Source organism: Chiloscyllium plagiosum, unplaced genomic scaffold, assembly GCF_037043375.1.
Source record: "Chiloscyllium plagiosum isolate Xiang-an unplaced genomic scaffold, Cpla_swu_hap1 HiC_scaffold_45, whole genome shotgun sequence".
Classification (NCBI taxonomy): domain Eukaryota; kingdom Metazoa; phylum Chordata; class Chondrichthyes; order Orectolobiformes; family Hemiscylliidae; genus Chiloscyllium; species Chiloscyllium plagiosum.
Genome location: NW_028270183.1, coordinates 33,019,974 through 33,026,827, shown reverse-complemented (window position 1 = coordinate 33,026,827; position 6,854 = coordinate 33,019,974).

The window sequence follows — 6,854 nt, the reverse complement described above, 5'->3', positions numbered from 1 at the left end:
GGAAACTGATTTTTATTGTGGACACCGTGAAAATGGCATCATTACTAATGCACATGAGACGGTATCATGAAAATGTGTTGTTTTTAATAATGTCTGACCTGTGGTTAATGGCCCAAGTTTGAGGTGATTTAGCTTTTTAATCATCTTGGTAGGAGTGAAATGAGTGACCATGGCAAAGACAATGGAATGCTCCTGTTGGTTCTGCCAAGGAGCTGGAGATATCTTATGGTTGAGTTGGATTTGTCCCATTGTCTCACAGGAGGTTTGAAATGTGAGGATGATGTCAGACCAGAATGTGAGTAATATCTTTTCCTTTTTAATTGTTTTAGTTTCCACATAGATTTTAAAAACTGATAACATTAATGTGCATTTTCGGTTCATAGCTTGCACATTGGAAATAACAGAAAACTGACATTTATTTTTATCCTGACTGTTGAGCAAGTTTTGAAGCCACAAAACTTTTCAGAAGTGATAGAGTTACACTTTGGGCAAGTATTGAAATTTACCGGGATGCTTTGCTAGCTTGTCCAATGTAAAATGTATTCATCAGTATGTCTTCATCGGTACATCTTCATTGGTATGTCTTCCTAAAATATCACATTATGTCTTCATCTGTATGTCTTCCTAAATTTTCGCAGTATGCCTTTCTCGCTATGTCCTCATCAGTACATCTTCATCAGTATGTCTTCATTGGCATGTCTTCCTAAATTATCACAGCATGTCTTCATCAGTATGTCTTCATTGGTGTGTCTTCATTGGTATGTCTTCCTAAATTATCATAATATGACTTCATCAGTAGGTCTTCATCTGTATGTCTTCATTGGTGTGTCTTCATAAATTAACATCGAATGTCTTCATCGGTATGTCTTCTTAAAATATCACTGTATGCCTTCATCGGTACGTCTTCAACAGTACGTCTTCATCGGTATGTCTTCATTGGTGTGTTTTCCTAAATTATCATAGTATGTCTTCATCAGTATGTCGTCATCAGTACGTCTTTATTGGTGTGTCTTCATAAATTATTATAATATAACTTCATCGGTATGTCTTCCTAAATTATCACAGTATGTCTTCATCAGCATGTTTTCCGAAACTATCACAGTATGTCTTCATCAGTATGTCTTCATTAGTATGTCTTCATTGGCATTTCTTCCTAAATTATTACAGTATGTCTTCATCAGTAATTCTTCCTAAATTATCACAGTATGTCTTTATCAGTATGACTTTATCATAATGTCTTCCTATGAAATACACATAAACTCCAACCTGCACAAGCCCACCTCACCCAGCTAGAACTCAACGAATGTGAGTTCCCGGCTGGGGTTCTTAACATGGTTCCCATCAGGGAGCGCTGGCTGACAGATTAAAACAGGAGGGTCAGACATCCTGCTCACTCTGAGAGCTGGTCTGAGGGAGCTGGATCAGTGTCAATGGCTCTCCACGTGTAAATACAGGGTGATGTGGTGGCAGGATACCAGCCTCTGGAGTTATCTCACTGCTGTTGTCTTTTCTAGTGCCGGGGTCAATGCCAGCTGGACTGTCTTCATAGCTATTGGCACACCTGAGTAGCTAGGGCATTTCAGAGGGCAGTTCAGAGTGAACCACATTGCTGTGGGTTAGGAGTCTTATTAAGCCAGACCAGATAAGGATAGCAGTTTTGTTTCCCTGGAGAACACTAGTGAGCCAGATGGAATTTTTTCCAATAGTCAGCGATGGTTTCATTATCATCAGTAGACTCTGAATTCCAGATGCATTTTTATTGAATTCAACTTGCACCATCTGCCTTGACTGTATTTTAACCTGGGTCCCGGTGAACATTAGCTGAATATCTGTTCTAGTGAGTTCCCTGAATGGGCTGTTAATCTGGACCAATCCGGGAGGCCTGACTGACATTGAAATGTTGAGTGTTGGAGTTACTGACCCTCTGTATGAGGCAGTCCTACAGTGATGGAGTGTTCCTGTGGAAATACAGGCTGACTTGGTGACAGGTTCCCAGCCTCCATCTCGTTATTGCACAGCTCTGGCTTTCTTTCTGTCGTCATTTCCAAGCCTCATATTCCTTAGATTAGACTTTGCGTGATGCCTTCCTTCTTGTTGAATTTAAATGTTCTGGGCAAGATTACAAACAAAGGACTTTGTGTTTCATGGTGCCCACTGGCCCATGGTCCAAAGTCACTTTTCTCCTGCACTCTTCTGCTGGTCAGATGAGAGCAGCCTTCTTGAGGAACCCCCCACAGCAGGGGTGCTGGGAGTGTTTTTAATGTAGTCATTCATGGGATGATGACATTACTGGCTAGGCCAGCATTTATCACCAATCCCTAATTACCCAGAATGCAGTTCAGAGTCAGCAACATTGCCATGGACCTGTACTTAGTCACATGTACTGCTGACCAGGTAAAGATGGCAGTTCCATTCTGTGAAGGACATTCATGAACCAGGTGGGTTTTCCAACAGTTCACAATGGATTCTTGATCATCATTAGATTCCCAATCCCAGATAGTTATTGAATTCAAATTCCACCATATGCTATTGTCGGATTTGAAGCTAGGTCCCCAGAACATTAGCAGGGTCTCTGGATTGATATTCCTGATGAAGGTGTATGCTCGAAACATCGACTGTCCAGCTCCTCTTCACACAGAGGATGGTGTGTACATGGAACGAGCTGCCACAGGCTGTGCTTTTACAGCTCCATACTTTTTGACTCTTTGGATTAATAATCTCGCGATAATACCACTCGGCCATAACCTCAGGGTTAAATAGTTAAATCTAAACTCCAAAGAGTTAATTCTACATCATCATACGGGATGAATTGTGATTGTCTTGCTGCACTCGGTGGCAATTTTCTTTCAGGGCTCCCAATGAGATGGGGTTCAATATCACATAACGTGATGTTATAAACTGAGGGTATAAGATAGAAGAAGGCATCAAAAGGGCAGAATTTATTGGGTACCTGTTCGGTTTGCTGATGAAGAGGTCCTATAAAATCCCCATTCTGTTCCAGGTTTCTGGATGTACCTTAGCCTCTGGGCATAGGCCTCCACTCTGAAAAACCACCCTCTCCCAGCACCTCGTACTGCAAGAATCGAGTGTTGTAGTAAACTATGAAAAATATCAAAATGGACATGGTCAACAGGGCCAGTGGAGAGGAATGGCAGATGGAGTTTAATTTAGGTCAATGCAAGATATGGCAAACCAAGGACAAGTGTCTCACACAGTTAGAGGTCGAGTCCTGGGGAGTGATGCTGTACAGAGAGATCCAAGGCTGCAGGGACATAGTTCCTCGAAAGTGGCTTCACATGTAGACAGGGTAATGAAGAAGGAACATAAAATGACAGCAGAAGCTGGAATCCAAAGTAGACAGGAAGGAGGCTGGAAGAACACAGCAAGGCAGGCAGCATCAGGAAGTGGAGAGGTCAACGTTTCGGAAGTGACCCTTCTTGCAGACTGGGGGTGGGTGTGGGGGGAGCTGCAAGTAAAGGGGGAGGTGGGGGCAACGTGGTGAAATGGGGATAGGTGTAGACAGGTAGAGGGTATGACCTGGTTGGACATCGGGAGGAATAGATCCGAACGCTGGCTCAGCGATCCGGTCGGCCCGTGTTCCCTCAGTATATGTTTGCTCTCCCAAACTCTCTACATCAGGGAGACCAAATGTAAACCTAGGGAACGGCTCACTGAATATCACAGCTGGGTCCGCAGGGGCCAACCGGACCTCCCAGTCACCACTCATTTCAGTTCCCCTTCCCACTCCCTGTACGACATGACTATCCTTGGCCTCCTCCATTGCCACAACAAACCAAATCACAAATTGGAGGAACAATAACTCATCTTCCACCTGGGCAGCCTACAGCCTGGAGGACTCAACACTGAGTTCTCCAATTTCAAGTAACCTCCCTTACCTCCCCCGACTCCCTTACCAGCCCTTTCCCCTCACTGCCACTGCTCCCTGCCACCAACCGGATTCAATCCTCCCATTGACCAACTGGGTCATACCCTCTACCTGTCTTCACCTACCTTACTTCACCACCCTACCCTCGCCAACCCCTTCACGTACAGCGCCCCCACACCAAAAACGAGTCCTGGCGAATGATTACACCCGAAACATTGACTTCTTCCCCTCCTGATGTTGCCTGGCTTGCTGTGTTCTTCCAGCCTCCTGCCTGTCTATCAAGGGTCATGAAGAAAGTGTTTGACATACTTGTCTTCATCGGACAGAGAACGGAGTACAGAAGTTAGGATCGAAGAGTGTGATGCTGAAAAAGCACAGCAAAATCAGGCAACATCTGAGAACCAGGAGAATCAACATTTTGTGCAAACGTCCTTCATTAGGAAATGCTTTTCCAGCACCACACTCTCGACTCTGATCTCCAGGATCTGCAGTTCCTCACTTTCTCCTGCAGAAGTTGGGATGTCATGTCACAGCTGTACAAGACAATGGTAAGGCCATTACGTACGATTCTGGTCGCTGTGCTACAAAAGGGATGTTATTGAACTGGAAAGGGTGTAAAACGGATTTACAAGGATGCTCCCAAGGTTTGACTCAAGAGGAGAGGCTAGATAGGCTGGGAATTTTTCCCTGGAGCGTTGGAGATTGAGGGATGACCTGATGGAGGTTTAGAAAATGATGTGAGACATAGATAAATTGAATAGCGGAGATTCTTTTCCCCAGGTCAGGGGAGTATAAAGCTAAAGGGCACAGGTTTAAGGTGAGGCAGCTAAAATTTAAATGGGACCCGAGGGGCAAGATTTGGGGCGGCACGGTGTCTCAGCATTTATCTCTGCTGCCGCACGGCACCAGGGACCCAGGTTTGCTTACAGCCTCGAGCGACTGTCTGTATGGAGTTTGTACATTCTCCTCGTGTCTGCGTGGGTTTCCTCCGAGTGATCCGGATTCCTCCCCCAGTCCACAGATGTGCAGGTTAGGGTGGATTGACAACGGGAAATTGTCCCACCGTGTTCAGGGATGTATAGGTTAGGTGCATTAGTGAGGGGTACGTGTAGAGTAATACGGTAGGAGAATGGTCCTGGAGGGGTTACTCTTCGGAGGGTCGGTGTGGACTTGTTGGGCTGAAGGCCCTGTTGCCACACTGTAGGGATACGTGTCTTCGCACAGAGGGTGGTATGTGCATGGAAAGAGATGCCACAGGAAGTGGTGGAGGTGAGTACAGTTACAACATTTCAAAGACATTTGATCAGATACAAGGATAGGGAAGGTTTACAGGGATCTGGGCCAAATGCAGGCAAATGGGACTAGTTCAGTTTCAGAAACATGGTCAGCATGGATGAGTTGGGCCGAAGGGATGGTTTCTGTGCTTCATGACTCAAAGAACATAAAAATAAATATCTATAATGTATTGAAGATGAGTAGGAAGCCAGAGGATTGGTCAGCCTTTAAAACCCAGCAGCGGGGAACTGAAACACCAATCGGGAGAGAAGATGAAATATGAGAGTAAGCTGGCTAGTAATATAAAAGAAGATTGGAAGAGTGATTTTAGATATCTAAAAGGTAAGAGAGAGGCAAGCGTGGACAACAAACTGCTGGAAAAGGAAGCTGAAGGAATAGTAATGGGAACAAAGAAATGACAGAGTAACTGAACAGGTAATTTGTATCCGTTTTCACAGTGGAAGACAACATCAGCATAACAAAACTTTGAGAGACTCGGGGAAAGAGGTGAGTGCCATGTCCATGACGAAGGAGAAGGTGCGACCGATGCTGAAATGTCTGAAGGTGGATAAATCCCTCAGACCAGGTGGACTACAGACCAGAGTTCTGAACGAGATTGTACATGCATTTCTGGTAATCTTTCAGGAAGTACTTGGAGTCAGGGAAGGTCCTAGAAGACAGGGAAATGGCTAAAGTAACACATTATTTAAAAAGGTAGGGAGGCAGAAGATAGGAAACTTTAGTCTGGTTAGCCTGACCTTGGGACATTGGTCAGAATTTGGAGTCCATGATGAATGATGAGGCTCAGTGTACTTGGAAGAGTGTGGGAAAATAGGACAGACTTAGTACAACTTCAACAAGAAGAGATTGTACCTGACAAATCTGTTCAAATTAATTGAGGAGGTAATAAACAAGTGAGACAAGGGAGAGCCAGTGGACATGATCTACGTGGATTTCCAGAAGAGCTTTGACAAAGTACCGCAAAGGGAGCTGCTCAATAACATCGAGCCCATGGCGTTGAGGACAAGGTACTGACATGGGAAGAGAATTGGCTGACGGGCAGAGTCAGTGGGTTTGGATAAAGGGCTCTGCTTTCTGGAGTTCTGCAGGGATGGGTGTTAGGATCACAACTATTTCGGTGATACATTAACGATCTGGATCGAGGAACTGAGGGCATTGTTGCTGAGTTTGCAGATGACACATAGATTGGTGGAGGCACAGGTAGTATTGAGAAAGTTGGGAGGCTGCAGAGGGATTTGGACAGGCTGGGAGAATGGGCCAAAAAATGGCAGATGGAGTACAACGTGGAAAAATGTGAGGTTGTGCAATTTGGCTGGAAGAATAGGGGCATAGACTATTTTGTAAATGGGAAAAGCTTCAGAAGTCTGAAATACAAAATGTCTTGGGATTTGTAATTCTGGGTTCCCATCAGGTTAACATGCAAGTTCAGTTTAGTAGTTAAGAAGTCACGGGTAATGTTAGCATTCACTTAAAAAGCATAGAATACAAGGGAAGAGATGTATTGCTGGGGCTGTTTAAGATCCGATCAGACAGCATGTGGAATATTGTGGACAGTTTTGGGCCCTGTATCGAAGGAAGGATTTGCTGGTGTTGGAGGGGTTCCAGTGGAGGTTAATGAGAATGATCCCAGGGGTGAAGGGTTTGGCACATGAGAAGTAATTGAGGACGCTGG